This window comes from Astatotilapia calliptera, chromosome 1 (assembly GCF_900246225.1).
Source record: "Astatotilapia calliptera chromosome 1, fAstCal1.2, whole genome shotgun sequence".
Taxonomy (NCBI): Eukaryota; Metazoa; Chordata; class Actinopteri; order Cichliformes; family Cichlidae; genus Astatotilapia; species Astatotilapia calliptera.
The window spans coordinates 1330801-1345378 of NC_039302.1; the positions used below are offsets into that span (position 1 = coordinate 1330801).

A 14578-nucleotide genomic window follows, 5' to 3' on the forward strand; every position below is an offset into this window, starting at 1 on the left:
GAATAAAGTACAGCAGTACATAACACATTTGATTGATGATTGGTGGTTGATTTATTTAAACTAATATAATCATCCTGCTGCAACCAGGTTTCTGTAAGTCAGAGTAAATCAATTTGTTGATCAATTATTAATTCTTGTACTAACAGAGAGAGCAAACCCCAAGTTAGCAGTTCAGTCAACAGTAAAGCAACATGGAGCGAAGGCGGTGTGCATTTCACTTACTCTTTTGACTGGCCTTACTCTTACTTTGAGGAGAGTAATACTGGGAAAATAATATTGTTTTTCTCACTGAAAGCCATTTCCACTCTGTTTGACTGTTACTTAAGTAGATTAACCTTTGGTTTTATATCTTTTTGTCAGGAAAATACTAGTACAAGACTGAGTTCATATCTTTACTTGTTAAATGTGTATTTTTGACCTGTAGACTTGTAGGATTTGTGGAATAAAGAAACAAACTTACTAGAAATGAAAATGAACGTTTATTTTTGTTCATTTTTTAGTATTTCATACAGCTGACTAGCAATTACACAAGCGTGATTGGGATTAAGTCAACGGACAGGTGAAAAGTATAGACAATGATACATTTTCATTTCTCATTTTAAACAAAGCTATTTCAGGCAAATTTGAAAAGCATAAAATTCAAGCTGCATCAATCTCTCCCATCTCTTGGTTGTCTGTGGAAACAGAAAGAAGATGTTACACATATGTAGTATCTGCACAAAAAAATCACAAACACAGGCTGTAAATTGAGGAGATGTGTTCGTCTGGTGTTCTGGTTTATATGCCTTTCACTCATCCCAGCTACATGCTTCTGACCCTGATCAATTAAAATATATGACATTTCATTGTTTTTTGTTTTAAACCAAATGTTTCCACTAAAGTTATCCTGACAAAGCTTTAATTGGTAAAATAAATGTATAGGAACATGATTTTCTATTATAATGAAGTAAACAAAATTCGAAAACATCCGAGCTTATTTACTTACTTTTTCTAGAACAACTTGTTCCTTTGCACAGGTATGGGCACATTTGAGCCTGTCAAACAACAAACAGAGAGAAATCTTTAAACGCTGCTGCATTTCTTTAAGACACCACATGAACATCTGAGTTTGATGAACAGTTTGATGTACTATATCTATGTTGGTGTTTACTAGTCTCCATGATTGTTCTGTGAAACTAGTGGAGGTAGAAAAGTAAGCCGGGGGCTGAGCAGATAGGTTGAAAGAATTTAAGGTCTTCAGCACACAAAGCAGATAATTAAATAAGCATGCTCTCATGGTTATGATATTCTGAAGCATATTATTATCTATAGACAATAATACCAAACAGAAATTGCTTCCTCTTCCCTCCATTTTGCATCACCCAATGTCAGTTTTGTGTACATATTTGATCTTCAAACACGTTTTACCCCAGTGACGTTGGTTTTTCTGCTTGTTTGTTAACAGGATTCCAGGTTTTTGTGCTTGTCCCAACTTTTTCTATATAATTATTATTTGAGGAGGAGACAGCTTCATAGTACAGTTACATTTTGTTTGAATTTTGAAAACCTCTCAACCTTTAAGCACAAATGGGTGCAGTAGTAGGTTTGGAAACTAAAGGTGGTGCAGAAAAACGGCAAGTAGACTGGCACTTATACAGTGTTTTTGTGCTCTAATTGAGCACTCAAAATTCTTATTAGCCAGTCGCACAAACATTCATGTAAATGCTCTTTCTTATACTTAAGTACCAGACACACATTTGCACAAATTTATCAATAGCGACTCAGAGTTCAGTATCTTGCTCAAGGTCATTTCAAAATACTTCTTGGTGTTGTCTCAGTCTGGAGTATCACTTCCTGTTCTATCTTACAGTGGTATTTTTGCATTGCTTATCTGTGTAGCCAATTTAATTAAAAACTTATAGATAACGTCTTATTTCATAGTGTAATCTTCCTGCGCTTTATCCAAAGCACACTCTGTTGAATCACCCACTAATTATATTTACAGTGTTCAGTCACTGTGTCTTTAGGGATTCGCTAGCTTAGCATTAGCTCTTCACCTGTCTCTCCTACTCTTTCCTGCTCAGATGTTTAGTTACCCCTTGGCCTACTTTACTAATAACTATACTTGTTATAAATGTAGCTTGTTTGTAGCTCCGGAGGCCCCGTCAGTTCTCTTCCATCGGATTTTCCCGAGCAGTTGGGAAAACATGATTGCTGAGTGATGGTGAGGAGGAAGCGTAGTCCTAAATAGAAGCCCCCGGTACACTACCAACCCAACCATGTGTTGAAGCATTTTTCCCCACATGGCGACACACCTGGAACATCTATACATCCATCCATTTTCTTCAGATTCTCTGGGGCCGGGTAGCAACCTAAGCAGAAAAGCCCAGACCTCCCTCTCCCTAGCTCAGGGGTGGGCAACTCCAGGCTTCGAGGGCCGGTGTCCCTGCAGGTTTTAGATGTGTCCTCGAACCAACACAGCTGATTTAAACGGCTAAATTAGCTCCTCAACCTGTCCTGAAGTTCTTCAGAGGCCTGGTAACGAACTAATCATGTGATTCAGGTGTGTTGACCCAAGGTGAGATCTAAAACCTGCAGGGACACCGGCCCTCGTGGACTGAGAATGCCCACCCCTGCCCTAGCTGCCTCCTCCAGCTTGTCCAGGGGAACACCAAGGAGTTCCCATACCACCCAAGAGATATTATCTAGAGTTGGATGTCTCGAGACTGGTCTTGGTCTCGAGACCACTTTTACGTGGTCTTGGTCTCGACTGACTTTGGTCTCGGTCTTGGTCTCGCTGTTTCGGTCTTGCATTCTCAAATCGACATAGTGTTCGGGAGATTTGGAGTCAACCATCAGCGGAGCGGGGGGGTGGCTTACTGGGCTTAAGCCCGGGTCATTTTTTCAGAAGCATGGGGTCTTTTGGAGTGTAATTTGTTAGTTAGATGCCTGACTGACAACTGTATAAAACAAAAACAACACACGAAGCTAGAGATGGACCGATCCGATATTACGTATCGGTATCGGTCCGATACTGACCTAAATTACTGGATCGGATATCGGAGAAAAATAAAAAATGTAATCCGATCCATTAAATATCACGAAAGCACCTCACAAAACTTGCAACACGCCGTAACTCACCTCAGAACGTTAGCACTCGGAGCAGTATGCATCACGTGATAGAGCAGCTGTGGCATGCCGGACCTGTCGGTGGTCTGGATAGCATTTGGAGCTTCGCTAGCAACCCGGCATTTCATCTCCGACAAAGTTATCCCCGAGAGAAGTAAAGCAAGTGTGTAAGTCCATCTCTGAATGTTTGTAAAGCATTCCCACGTTAAGCTTAACAAGCGACTGCCTCTCGCTCTCCGGCTGCTACTTCAATCATGAAACTGATCTGTGATCAGCTGATCGTCTCTCTTGTTTGCTTTTGGCCCACTTTGCACCAGAAAGAGGAAACCAGCGGCTGAACAACAGCAGCACGTTTAAGCTTGATCAGCTGTTGTTAGAATTTATTTAATATTACTTTCTACACCAGGATCTTTTTCTACGTAGCTGACGCTGGTAACTGTGCAGGGGCGGATCTAGCAAAGTTTAGCCAGGGGGGCCGATAGGGCATGAACAGGGAAAAGGGGGCACAAAGACATACTTTTCTTTCTTATTCTCATTTAAAATGTCTAGCTTTTAATAAATAATTATCTGACACCCAAAGTTTTAATTTGATGTAAAATGAATAGAAGTCAATTACTGTATATAGTGACTATTAAGTCTAATATATATACCCTAGTAAGCTATAGTACTTTTTACTTTGGGAAGGTTCCATCTGTGCAGTCTGCAATTTTGTTGAAGAAAGATGTTGAATCTATTTAATATTTCTTGAAAAATAATTGATTTCTGTGCATTTTTTTTCACACTGCATCAAATTAAGGTTGATTACGTCGATTAAGCATCATGAGGTGGAGCGTGAGGGGTGGTTCCCTATTTTTTATTTATTTATTTTTGTTGTTGCTGGGAGTTGGAACCCTATTAGTTAGGTTGCTTAATATTTACGCTAAGTACTCTTTAAAATACCAGAATAGGGAGGATGGTGTAGGTCTAAGTTTATTAGATTGATCAGTATTGCTGAACTATGAAATATTTTTTTTGTATACAGGTATAACAGAATAGCTTTAGTGTAGTTGTTGTTTTAAACTTGAGTATGAACTTGCAGACTTGCAAAATGCAGCAAGATATTTAAAAAAACAGTTTTGTTGATTAAAAAACACTATATCGGATTCATATCGGTATCGGCAGATATCCAAATTTATGATATCGGTATCGGTATCGGACATAAAAAAGTGGTATCGTGCCATCTCTACACGAAGCACAGAGCGCACCGTCGTAAATTCCCCCTAATTTTGATATGATCCGAGCTCAGGCACTAGGCGACTGAGCACAGCACACATGTGAGCGAGAAGCTGCTGCCTGCGAGTTTGCTGCAGACAGAGGAGAGCTTAAGTTTGACCAGGTACCAAAGCAAATCATTCATACTGAACTAATAATGTAAATATGACGGTGTATCACAAAAGATTGATATCAAACTGATCACTTGGTTGCGTTACTTGCTCTTCGAGTGAATCAACAAATAGACAAATAAAAAGCCGAACAGCAACGCTGATTTTTTAGAGTCTTAGCTTTCATTTCATATTTTCAGTTGTTTCCCTCCACGGCTAAACAAACCCTCTCAATCGGTTTCAGTTGTGTACTGATGAACACAACAATGGACATAAGGAGCTTCTTTCAAAGAAAAAACTCTGGTAGATGTTATTTTATATATTATGCTTTGGATGTTGTTCAGTATATCTATGCAAAACAAGAGGGATTTCAATACACAGCAGGATATTCACAGTTGAAACCAGATGTTTACACTTTATGGAAAAAACATAAAAACTTTTTTCTACTGTTAAACATCAGTTTAGAGTAAACTTCTGTTTTAGATAAATAAATATTGAAATATCTTTCGAATTAGTTAAATGTCAGAATAAAGAGAGACAGAGCTTCTATTTTTATCACTTTCATCAAATGTAGGAGTACATATACACTAAGTTTATTGTTAATTAATAAGAAAACTGCAGACGATTCCATTCTGAGCTGAAGAAGCTTCTGATTGGTTCGTAGAGTCCATGTGAGTAAACTGGTGGCACAGCTGTGGATGCATATAAGGCAAAACACAGAGCCTGTTTCTGTGACATGGGAACATCAGGAGATGTCAACCAAAACACCAGGAACAGAATTGTGGAGCTCCATAAGTGTGGCTCAGTTTGAATACAATTTGGTGCCATTTGCAATTAAGAAATACAGACAGTTTGATGCAGCCCCGACTTTGTTCTGCCTTGCTGCTTAATTAAAAAAATAGTTTAAGGTGTCCTGCATATGTGATTTTTTTTTCCTATATGAAGTCATTCTTTTTTGAACAAAACTCAAAATAGAGCCTGATAATCTTTCAGTCATTTCTACCCTCACCTAATTTCCTTAAATTCCTGTGTGAGAGCTGCTCGGCTCTCACACAGGGGCTCAGCTATGCTCCAATCCCTCCATACTGCGGCCAATCACATGCGAGGATATAGGATAATATCATTATGTGAAAAACAGAGAGGGTGAGAGACGCGACAGTCACGTGGAGCGTGCGTCTGTCCTCTCAGTGAGTAAGATAGTGGACAGCGGTGAGGAGGGCTGTGTGAAAGCAAAAACACATAAATATGCCTGACACCCGTAAACGAAACAGCATCTGGCTGCAGTTTAAAGACTTTTTTTGTCTCGGTCTTTGTCTCATCTTAACTTGGTTATTTCTTGGTCTCGGATTAGGCGGTCTTGACTACAAGTGTAATATTATCTCACCAGTGGGTCTACTCCAGGGCTTGTCCCAGTGGGACATGCCCAGAACACCTCACCCAGGAGGCATCCTTGTCAGATGCCCGAACAACCTCAACTGGCTTCGTCCGATGTGGAGGAGCAGCGGCTCTACTCTGAACCCCTCCCGGATGGCTGAAATCCTCACCCTATCTCTAGGGTAGAGGGCAGCCACCCTTTGGAGGAAGCTCATTTCTGACGCTTGTATCCACAATCTCATTCTTTCGGTCACTACCCAAAGCTCGTGACCATAGGTGAGAGCAGGGACATAAATCCACCAGTAAATCGAGAGCCTCAGACTTGGATGTTCTGACTTCCTGTCTGTTCACACTCTGGTGCTAACCACTCCAAACAAAATCAAACAAAATTGGTGTCAATCAATTGTGCTACATTTCTGCTGGTTTGTGCTACAAAAATGTTCGTTTGTGCCGCTATCATTTTAAAGATATTATCTAAAGTTTTTAGAGAACTCACACATGCACTGATAAACACAGTCCCACCCACATTCCAAGGATTCCCTCTATAAACCACCACTGTGCAATAACTATTTATATGTAAATACTGTCCAATACTGTCCAAGTGCTGCAGAAACTAAAACTCACTTCCTGCAACCTCCATCCGGTCGAAGCAGATGGCTGCCATGACCTCTGTTTACTTGTTTATAAGACAGGAGGGAGGTCTTTACCTTACAATATAAAGTGCTTTGAGGCAACTGTTGTTGTGATTTGAAGCTATAAAAATAAAATTGAATTAAACTAATTGAATTTAGAGTGGAGTAGCCAAGAACTGAACCACTGACCTTCCAACTGTTAATCCAGCTTCCTTTTTTCTTTATAAAAAAGGAAAGAAAAAGAAACGAAAAGAAACGAGGTACATACTGCAGGTATAAAGGCGATTCACTCGAAGGATGTCATTGGCACTCATCTCTGTAGCTCTGCCAATGGCTACATTCTCATCGGGTATGGGAACGATGGTTGGCTCCCTGTCTCTTGAGAAGGCAAACCTGGGGTGCAAACACACAGTAGTAAGGCAAATTGTGATTGTAGTCTCAAACAAGTGTCATTATAACAACTACAAAGAGAAGGCTAAAAACATGAAATTATAATATGGGCTTCAGCTTGAGCAATGCAGCAGGGAAAGGTCAGTCAAGAGGATTATCTACCTAATTATTACCTAATTGACTCTGCCAAACAGAGTCCTTATTGCCATTTCAAACATTTAACAGAATGGGATATAAATGTTTCAAGGTTTATCATCTGCCCAAAAAGAGCCCAAAGGCAAAGTCCTGCACGCCATTATTGTCCATCATGTAGCATTTGCTCGTTAGGCAGCAAGCTAGCACTCTGTGACGAGCTAATGTGGCTTTTGTCTATAAATGTGTGCGTTGTAGGCAGCTGCAATATTATTACTGATAATAAAATTATCATCATTATTATTGTTATTATTATTATTGTTATAGCACTCAATGTGTAAACTGTTTCATCCTCACTGCAGGCATGTCATGTGCCTGCCTGCTTCAAGTCCTCTACCATAATCCCTGTCCCCAAGAAACCTAGGATCACTGGACTAAATGACTACAGACCCGTGGCTCTGACATCTGTGGTCATGAAGTCATTTGAGCGCCTAGTTCTCTCCCATCTCAGGACCCTCACGGCCCCCCTCCTGGACCCCCTGCAGTTTGCATATAGAGCCAACAGGTCTGTAGACGACGCCATCAACATGGCCCTACACTTCATCCTGCAGCATCTGGACTCCCCAGGAACCTACGCCAGGATCCTGTTTGTGGACTTCAGCTCTGCCTTCAACACCATCCTTCCAGACCATCTCCGAGGCAAGCTTTCCCAGATGAATGTGCCTGATCCCATCTGCCGGTGGATCACTGACTTCCTGACGGACAGGAAGCAGCATGTGAGGCTGGGAAAGAATGTCTCGGACTCCCGGACCATCAGCACCGGCTCCCCTCAAGGCTGTGTTCTTTCTCCTCTGCTCTTCTCCCTGTACACCAACTGCTGCACCTCCACCCACCAGTCTGTCAAGCTAATCAAGTTTGCAGATGACACCACCGTTATTGGGCTCATCTCGGACGGGGACGAGTCTGCCTACAGGAGGGAGGTTGAACGTCTGGTGTCCTGGTGCAGCCACAACAACCTGGTGCTGAATGCCCAGAAGACAGTGGAGATTATTGTGGACTTCAGGAAGCACACAGCCCCACTCCCCCCCATCATCCTGACTGACACCCCCATCACCTCTGTGGACTCATTCCGCTTCCTGGGTACCACCATCACCCAGGACCTGAAGTGGGAGCCCACCATCACCTCCGTCATCAAGAAAGCCCAGCAGAGGATGTACTTCCTGAGGCAGCTGAAGAAATTCAACCTGCCAACACGGACGATGATGCAATTCTACACTGCAATCATCGAGTCCATCCTCACCTCCTCCATCACCGTGTGGTACGCTGGAGCCACTATCAGGGACAAACAGAGACTGCAGCGTGTTGTGCGCTCTGCTGAGAAGGTGATTGGCTGCAGACTCCCATCTCTGCAGGACCTGTACATCTCCAGGACACTGCGGCGTGCAGCTCGGATCTCAGCTGACCCTTCTCACCCTGGACACAGTCTGTTTGACCTGCTCCCCTCGGGCAGGAGGCTCCGGTCCATTCGCACCAGAACCTCTCGCCATAAGAACAGTTTCTTCCCCTCTGCTGTGGGACACATGAACAATAACCACATGATTGTCCCCGCCACTAACACATGACCCTACGCTGTGTCACTGCATCATTTCATGTTTGGCACTGATCACCACCTGCACTCATGTATATATCTTTCTACGTAGCACTTTTAATTCTTATTCTCATGTATATCTCATGCACATATCTTTCTTTCTACATAGCACTTTAATTCTTATTGTCTGCACTGAAGCACCGCAGCAATTTCCTAATGTTGTAAACCTCAACATCTGGCAATAAACCCATTCTGATTCTGATTCTGATTCTGATTGGTTACCACAGCTTTATACTGGTTTGAATTACTGGTTTTCTCAATGGCCAGTGTGGTAAGAGAAGTTGATTACAACACACATGTACACAGGATGTAGAAAATTAAAATCTTGAAAATGAAAGGACTGAAAACAGATAAAACTGTGTCAAATAAAACTGTGTTATTATGACATAATTTTTAAATAAATATACATTTGAAGCATGTTCAGGGAGTGAACTGATATCTTACCTTCCATAGTGCATAACAGAGTTGTAGTCATAGGGAGTATCAAGGTTCCTTGTGTTGATTTTCCTAAAGTTATGCTCCATCCCTGTGGGGGTTCAAACAACTCAGTCAATGTTTGTCTCTTACTCCAGGCTGAGCATTAAAATGTCACAAAAGTTCAGTTCACCCTACAGCTGTGTGAGAGCACCTGGGTAACTTTTTTCCTTTGCACAAAAACAAAGAAATCTATTGATTTGTGTCCATGGACACAAGAGCTTTCCAGCTTTAAAGAGAGAGCTCTCCATATGGACATGGGAGGGCTGGGACAGTTGTAAGTCATTTCACCTTGCGCTTCCACATAGTGACTTGTGCATTTATTTTGATGCTACTTTTACACTTAAGAGGTGTGACTTCTTTTGCTGCTGACTTCCATTTTGAATAATGTTTGCCTATGTTAACCCTTTCACGCATGGTGGTTGCTACAGTTTACAGCTATTTAAAGGCTGTGTTCTTGTATTTGTGTCACTGCTGATGGTATACTTGCAAAATAAACCATTACACACTGATGTGTCACACCCACTGGTCGTTTAATGTTACAATAGATGTATGAAATGTTTCATTGTAATTTTATTATTTAACCCTGTCATGCATGAATTATGACAAACTCAATCAGGATTTATTTGTGTTCATCTTTTCATGCCTAAAGATGAATACAAATACTTAAGAAAATAAATCCTGATTGAGTTTGTCATAATTCATGCATGACAGGGTTAATATACAAAAACTACTCAGGTTTGGACAATAAAATTACTTGGTTAACTTTAATACTTTTTGTTAATATTCAATTCAATTTTATTTATACAGCACCAAAGCATAACAAGGCACTTTATATTGAAAGGTAGACCCTCCAATAATACATACAGAGAAAAACCCAACAATCATATGACCCCCTTTGAGCAAGCACTCTGGCGACAGTGGCTCAGGGAGGGGCGCCATCCGCCATGACAGGTTGGGGTGAGTGAAGGAATGCAGGTCAAAAGACTAATATACAACACATATCCATCCATCCATTCGCGTCCACTTATCCTTTTCAGGGTCGCGGGGGGCGCTGGAGCCTATCCCAGCTGTCATAGGGCGAGAGGCGGGGTACACCCTGGACAGGTCGCCAGTCTGTCGCAGGGCCAACACACAGGGACAGACAACCATTCGCACTCACATTCACACCTATGGGCAATTTGGATTAACCAATTAACCTATCCCCACAAGCTGCATGTCTTTGGACGGTGGGAGGAAGCCAGAGTACCCGGAGAGAACCCACGCAAACACGGGGAGAACATGCAAACTCCACACAGAAAGACCCCGGCCTGATGGTGGAATTGAACTCAGGACCTTCTTGCTGTGCGGCAGCAGTGCTAACCATCGTGCCACCGTGCTGCACACACATATACATACATCTTTTTTTGAAAAGCACAGAGGAACAAAACATTCTTCCAATTCAAATAGATTAGTCTCAAACTTATAAATAAATTTAATAAATAAATAAAAGAATTCCACAGACAGATTTGATTATTGTGAATGTTTCACATTTTGCCCTACATTGTTTGTACTTTGGGTTGTTTGAAATATTCTAAAAAAACATGATTATTGCTCTACTGTTGGTAAATGAACTGTCATTTATGTAGAAGTTTTTTTTGTCATCCTGACCACTTAAAGATTTTTTCTGACTGTTGTTTCTGGCTGTTGTTTGTCATGTGACCCACCTGGGATGACGTTCTCTAGCAAGATGCGTACATGTTGGTCTCTGTCTGAACGCGTCTGTTCATGGTCGAAGCCCAGGGCATGGAGCACCTCGTGTTGGACTATCTGGTGGAAAACACAGCCCTGGCGACTCAGTGACACTATCTGGCCACCCCCACGACGCCCAACAAAAGAGTAACACCTGAAAAAGAGCGGTAAATAAAAATGTTATGACAAACCAGTAAAACAGCTTCCTCACTCAGAACATCCTGCGTTAGATGAAAAGTTTGCCTGTAGAATTCAAGTATAAATGCCTACTTTGTGTTGGACTTACCCATCACGAGACTGAATGTCCAGAAAGTCTCTTTCTCTGCTCTGGGGCCTAAAGCTGACGCACGTGGCTGCTTCAAATGACCTCAGACCTTGCTCGATGACGTTACGTTCCCTGCGGGCTTCACAGAAAAACATGTATTGTGGTTCTAGTTTGTTGTGGCATTATATTCAACTAAGACTGAGCACAATGCTGCTACTCCTGAGTAACTGCTTACTACTTACACTGGCCTATAAATCAATCAAATCTATGTTACTGCCTCAAAATCAGCTGATGTTTTTGTACAACTTTAATGAATTTATAGAAAGCATAAAATATTCTTCATTATGTTGGCTTGAAGCTTGTAAAGATTGGTCATAACATTGAACTGCTCCCCCCCAGTATCTTTGATGTGGCATAGCTAACAGAAATTTTCAGGGTAAAATACATCTGTCCCATTTTATCTACATATCTTAACTATAACTAACTTTGAGTGTTATTATATTGGGATATATCATAGGTTCAATAACAAGACACCCCCAGTGTAATGTCTGTGGCACTCTGGATGCTTTGTCAGGTAATTCCCTGGAGAAAACTTGTCAAACTTGCCAAAATAAATAAATAAATTTTTTTTGATTGTGACACTGGAAAAAGGTGTAAATTTTATTTGTAGTTTCCTCTAACTAGTTCCTGCACTTTTGAATTAAAGAGCGCCTCTTGGGTTGGATTGAGCCAAAAGCACAATGGAAGGAAAAAGGCATTAGAACCGAGAAAACAGCAATTTTATCTGCAACATTAAGGTCTTCAAAATTGCGACTGAATATCTTGTATCAGTCTCCATGCTAAGCTTTGGCAAAGCTTTATATATAATTTTATATTACATCTATCTGATACAGATTGATGTATATTTAGGTTGTTTTTTTTTATATATCGGAGGAAATTTATGTGTAACTGACTAATTCCTTTTTTAATAAACTGTCCTTTTCAGTTTCCTTGGTAGTATTTTTAAACTCTTTGTATTCTCTGTACACAAAAACCTTTCTGTATGTCATTAAAATACTTGTTTAGTGTTTAGTCTTTTGACCAAACAGCTGTATTTGAAGCCCTGAGATGAGAACCCGTTGATTTCTCTTTGTATTTAGAGGACACTAAAATGTGGAATCTCAGAGGGAAAAGGTTTGGGAAGCAGCTTTGCCCACTAATGGAAAAACAAACAAACCCCAAAACAAACCCTACAGACGGAGAAAATCATTCTAATAGTTTTCAGTTAAACCTGAAAAATTAGCAGAAAGCTCAATAAAAAGGAATGTTTCCATGTATCTAGACTTACAGTACTGGTCGGAGATTCGATAAGGTACAACAACTCTGCCATTGTTTTTAGGCCACAAACAGCCTCGAGCCGTACACGAATCAGCGTTCTGTAGACCTGTTGGCACTGCTATGTCTCCAAATATGACCAGAGGTTCATCCAAGTTCTTTCCTGTAAAGTATGGAAAGAAAAACATATTTTCCGTGTACTTTCGATGGTTTCATTAACACATCAACTCAGTTTTTAAGGTTAGCCCCTGGATGTTGTTACTAAAGCTGTATATTTACTACTGATGAATAGGAACTGAAGTGAAGTTGAACATACCAAGATTAGCATTAGCCTTCTCCAGCAGTGTCGAGATACTGAAATCATCACCCTCAGTGTTGTTTCCTGTTCAATATGAAGCACATATGTTTGACTGTTCTATAAGGACAAGGTCACATGTTACAACATCACAAAGACATGTCAAGGAGTCAGGCAAATCCAATATGGACCAATTATAATAAATAAATAAATGAATACAAATCAACATGAATAAGAGCATATCTCATAGTGTGATGACATACAAGTGCTAAATGTAAAAAATAGCAAAGTCTTACCGGAGTTTTCAACACTTTTTTAAAAAGGTGCCTGTAATAAGATAAAAGGGTTTATAAGGACTAGTATTTGATTTGTTTGCAAGTTCAAAAATGCTTGAAGATTAAAATTGCAAATTCCAATTTATACAATAAATTAATAAAATGAAAAACAGAAGTATTCTCTTTGTGTTCTTATGTTTTGTTTTGAAGAAAGCTTGTATTCCATTTTAACAAAATAAAACATCTTGGTCAAATCAGAGAGGAAATCTACGTCTGCATACTTAACTACAACGCTTACCTCTATAACAAAAGTGTGGGCGAAGCACAAGAACACGCTGAGCACAGCCGCCTGGAGGATCATGGCTGGTTACTGAAGAAGAGCAGCCGACTGAGAAAATACCTGCTGAAAACACAAGTGTTCGGCTTATATAGTTAGAAAGGCCAGCTGAATTCTGTCCTAATATGGCATGCTGTTCAACCAGTACTCATTACTCAACTGAAAATGACAGTTGTTACTTAAACACGTCTGTTTCAACATATTATGAAATTAGACAAAAAGGCTGTTGCTGTCTTTATATTATGTCACAGTCCAAATATTATAGTTACCATCAATGTATTTAAATCTGTCAAACATGGTGGAGGAGTGTTATGGCACAGGCATGTATGTGCGGCTGTTAGTGGCACGGGGTCAGTGTTCACTGAAGATGTGGTTGCTGATAGAAGTTATAGGGTGAATTCTTAAGTTTACAGCCTTATACTCTGCTAACATTTAGCCAACTGCTTCAAAACTCTCCTAGTGACTAACCAGAGCATGCTGTTCATTTTCTGAAGATGAAATTGGAACAGCCTGAAGACAATCTCAGGACAAAAACCAACCTCCCAGGCTGCAGGAGACTTGGGGTGGGTGAATGACCTAAATAAATATTTTAATAGGTTTGATCAAACGCCCACCACAGCATCGTCCCCCCTGCTGCAATCTCCTTCATCTTCAGGGACCGCCTGTCCTTCATCTCAGGACTTCACACCTCTCAGCTCCCAGCCATCACACCCACCCCAGGCTTCTGTGGACTCCAACATACACACCCCTCCCCCAAAATCCACTCTTTCTATCTCAGCACTTCAAGTGAGGAATGAGCTTCGCAAGATCAAGGTGCAGAAGGCTGCAGGTCCAGATGGCGTCAGCTCCAGGCTCCTGAGATGCTGTGCAGATGAACTGTGTGGCATCCTAGGATATCTGTTCAACCTGAGCCTGTCACTGGGGAAAGTACCACAGCTGTGGAAGACCTCCTGTGGTACCGCTACCAAAGACCTCCCGTCCCAAGGACCTCAGCAGCTACAGGCCGGTAGCCCTGACATCGCATCTGATGAAGACCCTCGAGAGGTTGGTTCTAAACCATCTGCGCTCCCTGGTGAGGTCTTCATTGGATCCGCTGCAGTTTGCTTACCAGCCTGGCATCGGGGTGGAGGACGCCATCATCTACCTCCTGCACCGAGCTCTGACTCACCTGGAGAAGCCTGGAAGCTCTGTGAGGATCATGTTCTTTGATTTCTCCAGTGCTTTCAACACCATCCAGCCACG

General features: G+C 41.2%; 1 pseudogene; it reads right to left on the reverse strand.

The window, feature by feature from the left end:
• Nucleotides 1–456: 456 nt before the first annotated feature.
• On the reverse strand, nucleotides 457–13384 carry LOC113032986 (low choriolytic enzyme-like; annotated as a pseudogene).
• Between the last annotated feature and the right edge of the window lie 1194 nt (nucleotides 13385–14578).